This window comes from Molothrus ater, chromosome 4 (assembly GCF_012460135.2).
Source record: "Molothrus ater isolate BHLD 08-10-18 breed brown headed cowbird chromosome 4, BPBGC_Mater_1.1, whole genome shotgun sequence".
Lineage (NCBI taxonomy): Eukaryota > Metazoa > Chordata > Aves > Passeriformes > Icteridae > Molothrus > Molothrus ater.
This window is the reverse complement of record NC_050481.2, coordinates 33,284,227-33,296,318: the sequence shown is the minus strand read 5'-3', so window position 1 is coordinate 33,296,318 and position 12,092 is coordinate 33,284,227.

Here is a 12,092-nt window from a genome sequence, read left to right as displayed (position 1 = left end):
ATATTTTTCTAGCAGATGGTTAGGAGAAGCATTTTCTTACATCATGAGAATCATGTTTCTTAGAAAACAGGGAGGTGACATCTCTGCAGGCAGAGCTGTTAGAAGGAGATAGACAAAAGCTTTTTTTTTATAACAGAGGAATATTCTTTAAAAACAGATGCTAAATAAGTTAAAAGAGAAGTTTTGCCCTATTTGGCAGGGGAAGCTGGTCATATTTTGTTGCATCTGTTAAATAAAATTCTGTTGAAACAACTTACCAGCATAATTTCAGGAGTTTCTGCTGATAATAATGAGCATAAAAGTATTGCAGGTGTTTTACTCTAAATAGAGAGAAAACATAACTTTACCATCTTAGAAAAGAATTTCTCTAATGTTTCACACAATGTTATGCAAGTTCAATAATTGCCTAATAGTTTTTTGGTTTTTCATATTTTATCTTCTTTCAAAAATCTATAGTGCAAAAATAAGGATATTTGAGAAGGTGTTGATTTTATCATCTTTGATAGATCACAATGTTTTCATTTTCAGACTTCACAAAGAAAGTCTCTTCCTAAATGTGACAATTTCTATCAAGAAGAACTGGTTTAATTTGGAAAAGTCTGATGTTTTGAAAAGCAGTTTTCTATTTTGCGGGCATTTGCTGCTTTCATTATGAAATTTTTCTTCCCATTCATCTGATGATACTTCAAATAATAACCCATTTATCCACAGCTATTACCATCCACTATTTCAAAAGAAAAATTTAAGAAGGGTTACCTAAGGATGGGGAAAAAGTAGACACTTTATAAGAAAAGCTTTAAAGCATGCTATGAGCCACATTTTACGGTTGCAATTTTTGTGAACTAATAGCAAACAGATTTTGAACAATTAGAATATGGCCAAAATCAGAGGTGGTAGAGGGGAAGTCTGCAAGTCCATAATAAAATGAGTACTGGCCTAACTAGGAACATGGGAGGGGGGTAGCATTGCCATATGTAACCTGAATGGGCATTTGGGCCAAGGTTGGTGTTGCAGCATACGGGTGAGTGCAAGGAGGCAGGAGAGATTTACGGCTTCCTTAAATCACCAAGAAATACCTGTCACAATAAATTTTAAATGAAAAGGCATTTCCATGCCCACTATGGCATGCTTCAGCTTTGTTCTTGATGCTCTGTTGAGCAATTTAGTTAGACAGATGCATTGCTACCCAGGAAGATGCATTTCTTTGAGGGGAATGGGGAGACAAGCTGAAGCTCTCCCTGATGTTACTTGATGCTTTACACTGGGGTACAGTAATTGGAAGAATCAGTTAGAAATGCCTGTCCACTGGGAAGTGAAGGTCTTGGTATAAAGAAAAACCATCGTCTCCTGCAAGAGGCTCACTCTTTGAAAAACCATTTGTGCTATTTTTCTTCTGTAATGAAGCAATTTTGTAGAAACATTGAGCTGTCTTGTCTCATACACACTTGATTGCTTTTTGTGTGAACTTTCAAAACTATGTTTTAGCAGGTTCTTTGATAAAGATTTTTTTTCCTCTCCACTTCCATGTATCTTTAGGTAGTTTAAGATTTTTAATGGTTAGTGATAGATCTAAAACTTCTTCAAAAATATCCAAGAGATCTATTCGTATAATCCCTATTTTAAAGCCTGGCTTGCAGTGCCTAATGCTTCCTAAAATAGAATTACTGGACATCAAACTTCAAATATTTTATATTAGAAAGGCAATACCTCAATCTAATGCAGAAATAGATTGATGATAGAAATGAGAATTTTTTATAAATTTCTTTAGCCAGTTCTTGCATTGGCATCCAGTTATACCAGTTTCTACAAGAAAAAGATGCTCTTAATGATATACTTTTGTGCCCTATTTTTACTTTAGAACAAGAATTATTTTAGTGAGTTAAATTTTAAATCCTTGGGAGACCTTGTTAGGCAGGTACCATGAGCAGCATAGCTGTTTGTTTATGACAGTATCTGCCTAATTGTTATCTTCAGTTAATTGGTTCAGAGGAACTGAACTGGTAAATGCACACAAAAATAATTTGTTATCACCACTACAGTTTTTGTTTTGATCATTTGTCATTAGCCTTCGGTAAACATTGTATCAGAAAGTATTAGACTTGGTGGGGGATTTTTGTAACATGTGTTGTCTTAAAACTTCAGCTGTTTCAGGTGGCATTTTATAGTCATTTATAAATGGATCAGACCAGGGACCGGTGTGGCTTAGAACCTCCAAGTGGCAGTCAGAGAATATTTAATTCATGCATTGGGTTTTTTTCAACTAATTTACAACTGAGCCTGTGATCTCATGATTAAGTACTTATCACTTAGCAGGTGTAAAAAGGGCTTTGTGTAAAAGTGCTTTTGTGTTGTCATTAAGTGATGCAGTTCACAAAGATTTTGACCTTTGCAATACTTTTGACAATAAATTTACAGATTAATTATGATTTGTATTAATAGTGTCCCTTTACAGTCTGCAGTTTCTGTTTATGTGAGAGCCCATTTCTATAAGTTTCATTGAAAGGAATAACTAGGGGTTTCTACTAACTTTTCAGGAACACTGTCTTTTTATGCAGTTCGCCAACTTACCTTTTTTTGCTAGAAATGTATTTATTAATTAGAGATAATTTTCTCTTCTGCTCTGTATAAATGCAGATGATCGGCATGATCCGTGTGACTGTAGATGAAAGCATACCATTAATTTAAAGGACCACTTGGCACAATATTTGCCACACCCTAATTGATTAAAAATAATCATCTCATATAATCCCTTCTAAAATAGCACACCTCATTAGTTTACTGAATGAGATAGTTCCTTCTCTAATTCAGCAAACTCATAACTAAGTCACTTCCTCTTTTTTTTTTTTCTTTTTTACTTGCTGTCTAGGTGAGCTGGTACTCCCACTGGCTTACCCAAAATAATTTTACTAGATTAAATTAACTGGAATGGAACCAGGTTTCTTGGCTGTACTTAGAAATTTTGCATTAGGTATCTGAGGAGCTGTGTCTTGTTCTCTGATATCCTGTATCACCTTCCATGCCTTGCTCTTGCAGTCTGGTGTGGGGACATGACAAGAAGGTGAGCTCATACCTGGGAAGTGCTCCCAGGTATTTCTGCTTGGATGTAGTACAGCAACAGAGAGAAAGAGGACACAACTTCTCCAGTGCCTCAAAAACATGGAAAAATGGAAGTTAACATGTGCACTCTGCTTTACCTGCTTGTGAAGCATGTGAGTCAAGAGTGTAAGAGCAGCTTCAAAAAAGCAAGTGGCAGCCGGCAGAGCCCTTCTGTTTCTTCTCAACTCCTTGATGGAGGCCAGCAAGAAACATGTTTGCTCTTTCAGGTTTTTCTATGGCTTATTTTGCCCCTGATTACAGGGGTGTCTGCAGAGCATTTAGCACTTCTGAAAACTTGCCCCAACTGAGGTGTATTGATTTAGGGTCCTCGTAGCTCCTATGATAATTTGGGAATTATTCAGTATTATCAGTGATCTATTACTTTTTTGATACAGCAAAGCCGATCAATGGCTGAGAGCAAGTTCTTGAGTTCTCTCACATAGTGATATAAATCCTCAGACTGATCTTTTTAGCTTTGCACAATACACGTCCCAGTTTCCATTTTAGAGTACAAATGCTCTGAGGTGGTTTGCTTTGTACAGCATTTCACTGTAATTATTCAGTTCCAGACAAGCAATGAGCCCTCTGCCTACTGGTGTCATTTGACCTTACCCTTAATAACGCAGAATTTCAGAGACCAAAATATATTTGTTTATTTAAGGAAAAGACTAGGGTAGAGAAAAAAATTTAAAAAGGGCATTGAAAAATGAAAAAAAAAAAAGGCAATCTTAAAAGTAATCTTAAAGTCATTTCATACAAAAGTGTTTTCCTAGCTGTCAGTTTGAATCTTTACAGCACGTTTCAGCCATAGCAGCCTAGGAATCAAATTGGCCAGCACTAGTCTGCCTTCAAACATTACTTCTCCCAGTTGACACTTATGTCTTGTTGCTACAGTGGATTCTAGCTTGTAGCTGAAGCTAGAAATAGCAGGGTTAATGTGCTTTGTTGCTCTAAAAGAAACAGAGGAGATGAGATCTTGTATTAGATCATCTGAAATGGGAACCCAAGCTACATATTTATATAAAAGTATGTCCTTTTAATAAGGAGGCCTTACTGTATTTCAGCTCTTTGACATCTACAAGAGATAGCAGGGCTAGTGCAGGCTGAACTGGGAGTGTTTGTCTCTGAAGTCATGGAAGGCTCTTCCACATATTAACTCACTGCTCATGTTTTCCTTCTTGCTAAGGAAAACAACTGTGTACTAGCTAAAAATTAGAACTCCCCTTTTCGAGCAGAAAAATTTACCTTGTCAAATGCTTTTTTTTTATAACTGATTGAAAATTGCCTATCATAAAAGTTATCCAGTGTGTAACAGTTTCAGTGTATACGGCTTTTCTGACTCACTACACTGACTACACACCACACCTAAACCAGCCATGTGTCAACATTAAGAGCAAAGTACATATATTAAACTCCTTGTTTTCTGAACATTTCTTCCACTAGCAGTTGCTACACAGCCAACCTCTGCCATCTCTATGCAAACTCTTCAAATAAGGCAACACAATTTATGCTAGTGCACCCATCAACCTCTGTGGGTTGCTTTCAATGTGGATAAAGCTTGGCTTTCAGCTGAGATTACTTTGATGCAAATAATCAGTGAGCTCATTTTAGGCTGTCTGGGCCATCATTGCTCCCCAGAAAAACCCTTGTGAACATGGTGTGTGGAGTCCTCTGCTCCCCAAGGCATGGGGGTGTGATCACAGCTCTAATGCTTCAGTGCCACAGCAATGGAAGGGTGTTTGTTGCCTCTGTGTATTCTGAAGCTTGAAGGTCTCAAAGCTCCTAAGCTTTGCTTTAAGTATGTGTATGCATTCTTATTATGTCAAGATTACTTAAACTGCCTTTGCAGCCTACTGATGCTATTTAGACAGTAAGCTGAACCCAAGCATGTCTGGTAGTTCCTTGACCTAGTCTGATTTGAATTTAAAATATTTTGAACTCAAAATTCTCCTCAGGCCTCAAAAGTCATGGGAATAGAGATACACAACGTTCTTAAAATTGATACAGTAAGTCAGACTAAGATAAGCAGAAGTGCAAGTGAGAGAGACAGTGTTTCAACCTGAGTGCTTGTGACAGGGAAAGGGGAGAGCACTGCAAGCCAAATTCATGTTACGAGTATAGGTATTAAGGAAAGTACAAAATTTAATACCAGCAACTACAGACACGGAAGGGATATTGTGTTTAATATATGCTCCTCCCTTTTCTGAATAATGTGGGCAGGCTACCTCATTCAGGTGCTAGGAATGAAGGGGAATGCCTAGAAAAAGATTCAGTTGTGGTAGCATGAAAGAATAACTTGTGCACCCGGCAGGGGCTGTCTCTGGTTGATTACACAGGAGAAAAGAAATATGCTCTTGCCTAGAGCCTTCCTCTCCACTCCCATCTCAGAGGATCCCAGGGCTCCCTTTAGGTGCCTCAGGGTCTTCAGACTTTGCTCACTCATTCATTCCCTGTCTGGGGAGTGACTCTGTGCACACAACCTTCTCAAAACCTATCACTAACAAACAAATCTTTAAAGTTTCATTTAAAACATTCCAGACGGGTGTCAGCCTTAGCCATGCAAAATTTGTACTGATGTGAAAGTATATTGATGGTAGTATTTCTTTTCATAGAAGTTAGATAGAAGTTTTTTGAGAAGTATTTTCCTTGACTTTCTGCTTCACTTTATAAGGTGGTATTTGGAAAATAAAGTCTTTGTTTTGTGACTTTTTTAACTTAAGAAAAGTATTAATAAATAAAAACCTTAAGTGTACATTATAAGTGTTATCTTTTACAGCTGGAGCATCTGTCTCAGAATCTCTGGTTGGCAAGCAGCAGCTAGAGGGAGATAAAATTTGTTCACCAGGAGAGGGCTCTCACAGTCTTCTGTTATTACTGAACTTGGGAGCAGAAAGACCAGAAGGTGAAGCTACAGAAAAAGTCATGCAAGACCTGCTTAAATCACGTTATGTCCACCAGTGTGCTACAGATACTATAAATGTTAATTTTAAATAAATAATGCGGGTTATACTTGTGCTTTTATTAAAAAAAAAAAGACAAATAAGGATGCTGTTGCAGCTTAGCTCTATTTCTTCCTTTGTATGGCTGTGGTTAAACAGCACTAAAATATTATAGAAATCAACTTTCTGTACAGCACCACCAACATGCAGATTAACACTACTATTGGCTTTGCCAAGAAAATCCCACTAATGTGTGGGACCCTTCCTGTTGGGATGCTTAGTGTGGTTTAAACACTGTTATGAAAGCAGGAGTTAATGTTTCAGAGAGGAAAAAGGATTTTTTTTTATATTGTTTATTTGTTTTTTGCCATCCTTCAAATAACATTATGTATCATGAAGAATAAATTTATAGTGATACAAACATAGAATCAGCCTGGCTGTCTCTCCTCTTAATATACCTCCTATTTGTTAAAAATGAATGTATAAAATCTTTATATGAATGCTGTTGCATAAACAGAATAACACAGATGCTGTCTTTATTTCTGTTGTAAGCAAGCAACAGCAAGGTTATTTGCATTTCTAGCAATAGTTGAATGAACTCTGCTTTTTAGTTCTTGTTTACCATCGTAAATTATGGGTTTGCTGTAAGCATTCTCATGAAATCCATGCAAGGAAAGGAGAAATCAGTTTGCTATAGTGCTTGAAGTACTATAACCAAAGAAAATAAACCATTATCAATTTGTTTTGCGTTATTTACATGAAAGCCTTTTCCATTCTAGGTTGTTTGGGGTTTTTCTGGGTTTTTTGGGGTTTTTTTTGGTTTGTTTGTTTGTTTGTTTTTGTTTGGGGCTTTTTTTGTGTCTTGTTTTTGTTGGTCATTAAATTCCTAGTATAACCTTGTCTTTTGTCGATGTCCCTTCTTAAGGCACAGACTGGAAGTTGTATTTCAGCAAACAACCACCAAAGCATGGAAAAAAACCTTTACCTTTCAAGTATTTGAACAAGTGCCAATAAGATGCAGTATTCCTATATTCCTATAGCTTTTAGGGATATCTTGATCTAATCAACCTCTCATTTTGACAGATGTAAAGAATTTTTTTCTATTTCTGTTCTCTTGAAACATTTTCATGGTAGTAATTCAACAGAATCATTAATCAGGATCAGACTTGTGCTATGTAATGGGATGTGCTGATTTTGGCTGGGGTAGAGTCAATTTTCTTCCCAGTGGCTGGTATGGGGCTGTGTTTTGGATTTGTGCTCAACAGAGTTGATAACACAGAGATTGCTGAGCAGGGATTGCACAGAGCCAAGGCCGTTTCTGCTTTTCATAGTGCCATGCTGGGGAGGAGACTGGGGGTGCATGGGAGGCTGGGAGGGGACACAGCCAGGACAGGTGACCCCAACTGACCCAAGGGATATTTCAGACCAAATGACATCATGCTCAGTGTACAAACTGGGGGGAACATTTGGAGTGATGCTGCTTGTTCTTCCAAATCACCAATACATGTGATGGGGCCCTGCTCTTCTGGAGATGGCTGACCACCTGCCTGCCATGGGTAGCAGTGAATTAATTCCTTCATTTGCTTTGCTTGTGTATATGGCTTTTGTTTTCCCTATTAAAAGGTCTTCGTCTCTGTCTGTGAGTTTCCTACCTTTTACCCTTCTGATTTTCTCCCCAGGTTCACTGGTGTGGGAGTGAGCAGCAGCTGTGTGATTCTTGGCTGCTGGCTGGGTTAAACTTCTGCAGGGAACAATAAAAATGGAGTGAATAGCTTAAAAACAAAGGGTAGTTTGGTGCTGGAGCTGTGTTACAAGGTGAAGTTGCTTCGGTCAGAGCACATATCAGGTATGTATGAAATATAAGACTCTAAGGACTTACAATAAATTTATCTTAAAATAATCAAAACTGCATATCCAAATATCTACTTGTTTATTATTTTCCCATACAATTAGTAAGACTCCACGATCCTGGATGTGTTGAAGTAATTATCTAGTCCTGCATAGACAGATTTTTTCATTCCACTTCATCTCTGTGAAGTGATTCCTTGTTCCCTCTCTAGCAGTCTCACACAGGTGTCTTCCACAACTTTCTGGAAGGTCTCCAGTTTTAGACTATTTCAGATCAAGAGGAAAAACAAGTACCACAGAGTTTTCAGTCTCATTCACTGCTTTTTTCATCCATCTCTCCTGTGAAAGGAACAACATTTGAGGGCCCCTGCTGACTGCAGGTGTGATGATGTTCGAGGGGGAGATTGGTGTTACATGCTCCTGAGAGCTCTGGGGAAATAACTAATTTTTCTGACATAAAGGGCCTTGCAGCAGCTTTTCTGAAGAACAGAGCCCCACAAAACCAGTAAGATACAAGCTGTGCCCTGAATAAGCTTCAGTCCCTGAATGGTTTTAAGGAGCAATCTCAAGTAGAGCATATTGCAATTTAATTCTGCAGAAGGAATGAGGTTCTGAATTTCACCCGTTGTGATGTGCAGTGTGGATCAGATGAGGCTATGCTGTCTGAAATGTGTTCTCATACTCCAGGATATTAATTGAGAGAATGTATCATTGAGGCTTCAGACAATTACCTTTATGAGATGTGCCTTGGAACTGATGGAGTCTTAAAAAATACATAATTGTTTTGCCTGGTTTTGGTCCCAGTAGTTACATAAAAATAAGTTTAATTTTTCTGCAGTAAACAACTTGCACTTCTCCTAGTTGTGCTAACATCACAAAAAAGAAAGGGAAAAACAAAACAGAACAAAAACCAACACAAAACCAGCAGAAAGTAAAAGTTTAGCTTATATTCTGACCTCTTGTGCAGCTTCTTAATCCTTTGGCCAAGAAGTCAAAATCCTTATGAATGCTAAATGAACCCCAATTTGGTGGAAAGCCTCATACATCCAAGGAAATTACTAGCAGTTAAAATAGAGTATGATTACCACCTTCTTCAACGTAAGAAAATCTGGATGAAAATCTGGTAGAAAGAGGCACTAAAATTACTTGTAGTAGGGATGATTTTATTTATCTCCTAGTTTATATGTTTTTCTCTCAACAACAACAAAAAAAATAGATTTATAGTTAAACTTATAATTAACAGTCTTGTGGTCTGTCATAAAATGGGTTTTCTGTCTTTGTGGTTCCAGCTGAGTCTGAAGAGATGAACAACTGCTTGAGTATTACAAAGTTACTTCTCTGGGGAAACTTTGCACCAGAAGTGTCTTTAAAATAATTTTGTTCACAGGGACAGTAATAAATGTTTCCTGCTCGAAAAATGTCCAATTAATCTCCAAGTGATACAGATATGATCCTTTTCCTGCTAAGACAAAGGAAGTATTTGATGAACTGGATGTAAGAGCAGGAACAACTTACTTTAGTCTCAAATGTCAAATCTCTATTCTAAAAACTTCCCAGAGGATTACTTTTAAGTCTTATTATTAAAAGGATCATCTTAATGTGACTACAAGGGCAAAATGAAGCATTCATACTTGTTCAAATGAGCTGAATTTGGATTGTAGCAATATTTTGTTTTACGATATTTCCTAAGATTAGCATGTAATGAAGTAATTTTATTACTTTAAAAATGTTTACAATATTTTCTCTTCAAACGGAAACAAGCTTAATAAAAGTCTTACTTTTACAGTCCTATTAGTTTCATCACAATGGTGCCACTTGTGATCTTAATTCATTGCTCAGCTCTTAAAAACACAATGTGACCACATCTGCAGTTATAGTCTTTCTGAGGAAATCAGAATTTAAGACTTTTTACCCAGGACAAGCTGTATCAGGGTATCAGGCTTTTTTTTTCTTTTTTTTTTTTTTTTTTTTCTTTTAACTGAGATGGAGTTTAATAAGAGGACAGGAAATCATGATAACCTGGTAGAGCACATATTTCTAGTATCCCTGGGCTTGAGAGATTTAAAAATAGATGCTGTGGTAAGATTCACTGGCCCAAGTGTATGCTCTAGTATGATGACACAGATTGTCTTAATGGCACAGCATGATGCACTCTGAGTGATCTCAGCAAACCTATCTTTATCAAATGGTTGGGAAGGAAAACGGTTTTGTGTTAAAGGAAAATTTTGAGAGGGGTAATTTTGAAGGCATTTAAACCCATACTCACTTATTAGTTGTTACTTCCTGAGACTCAAGAATTTACAATAGGCTTCTGGGTCACCTGTGGGATTAGTAATGTTCAGTGCTACTGCCACACACTAACTGTTCATGACAGGTGCTTGAGAAGGGTCTGGCTTTGATGCATTACTTTTTCAATTGGCAGAATGTGGGTAAGTAGTGTTAGTGTGGATCTGCTTTTAGTTCTCTTTCTCTCTTTTGTTTATCTTTCTGGAAAAGTTACTTCAGCTGAATATGAACATTAACAGCTCTACCTACTCTCAGTGTAAGGGCAAGCTTCAAGCAATATACCTTTGAGAAAGGTGTATATATTTTTGGATCGAAATAAAGCAACTGCAGGAGTCTTCATTACATATTGCATGTAAAAGGCTCTAGGAAAAAAAGAATATGGGAGATTTGTATTAAACTGTATATGAAAAAAACCCCATGAAATAAAAGAACAAGAAACCTGACCTCAGAGACCACATATGGTCAAAAACAGTTCAAAAATTCACTTAATTGTCTTTAAAATCATGAGGTTCATGATTTTACACCATTATTCCAGTCATGTGGGGGCAAAAAGGGAGTGACGTGTCCAGGACAAGAGTCCTGCCACTGCCCCAAGGCAGTTCCAGACTGTACAAATGTATTTTCTGGAGATGACTTATAAATGCAAATAGTATAGGCATAATTTAGCCTTCAGCAGAATAAAAGGTTAAATTCCTGAACCCAACTGTATTTATGAAAGCCAACTTTCTGGAGACTGTGATGTTTAATACTGTTTGTCTTTTATGCTGCAGAGGGATATTGGGACTACTGTGAAAATCTATTGATGTATATGTTTTTTTTTCCAAAAGTGCAATAATAGCTGACAGACCCCTATGGATAGTGGATAGCAGAAGTTTGTTTTTTTTAATTTGTTATTATTTTCACAGCAGAACTGGATCCTAACTCAGCATGATTGGAAGTGAGCACTTTTCTTCCTGCCTATGCTCCTCTCCTTGGTTCTTACACACCTGCAGATCAATGGATTATTTTTCCCCTTTTCCCAGGTGTTCATAATTCAGAGAAGGAAAAATTTGGTCGTGAGAACTTCCAGGCTTTAGGAACAGGACAACCAGCTGCTGTGGTTTTCCTGTCCCACTGACCTGCCTGGGACAGAGTTGCCCCCAGAAGGATTCTGTGCTGCCTGCTGGGGCTGCAGCTGCTCCAGGCCCATGGCAGGCCATGCCCAGCTCTCCCAGACTCTGTTGCCATGGCATTCTGGGCAACCACAGGGGCTCCAACCCCTTCACCACAACCTCACTAAATAGACTCCAGTGTCAGCCCGTGCAGACCTCCTCTCAGCCATGGTCACTGCCCTGGCTGGCTCAGGAGTGACCTGTACGTGCCAGGGCATCTGTTTCTTCTCTGCTGAAAGAGAAGGGGCAAAGCTGAGTTTTAATCTTTGACATTTGCAAAAAGTCAACTTTGTAAATGATATTTTGTAGAACTAGAAAACCCAATTTGTTATATGAGTCTTCCTAAGAATTAACATTCATCATACACAAAGACCATCTGTCTGAAAGCCTTTTTTTTCTTTTTTTTATTAATCGAGAGGAATTACTCTACCATTAGAATCCATTCTTCTAACTCCAGTGGATACATAGCTCTGCAGCTGCTGTTTCCTGATTGCATTTAGTGGATGCTATCAGAACAAAGTCCTATCTTCCCATTTATTTAGATTTTTAGTTACAGAAGGAGTAGACTTTAGCTAACCAAAGGACTTGGTTATATGTGCTACTTGAAAATCCATTTTAATGTGCTTTGTTTTCCAGGAAGCGTGCATTATCTATATCTGTACCTGCACATGTACCTGTCTACATATAAGAATGATAAAATGTCATTGGATATTGTGGTGAGATAACATTTTCCCAACACTTATTGGAAACAACATCACACTGCCCATCACTG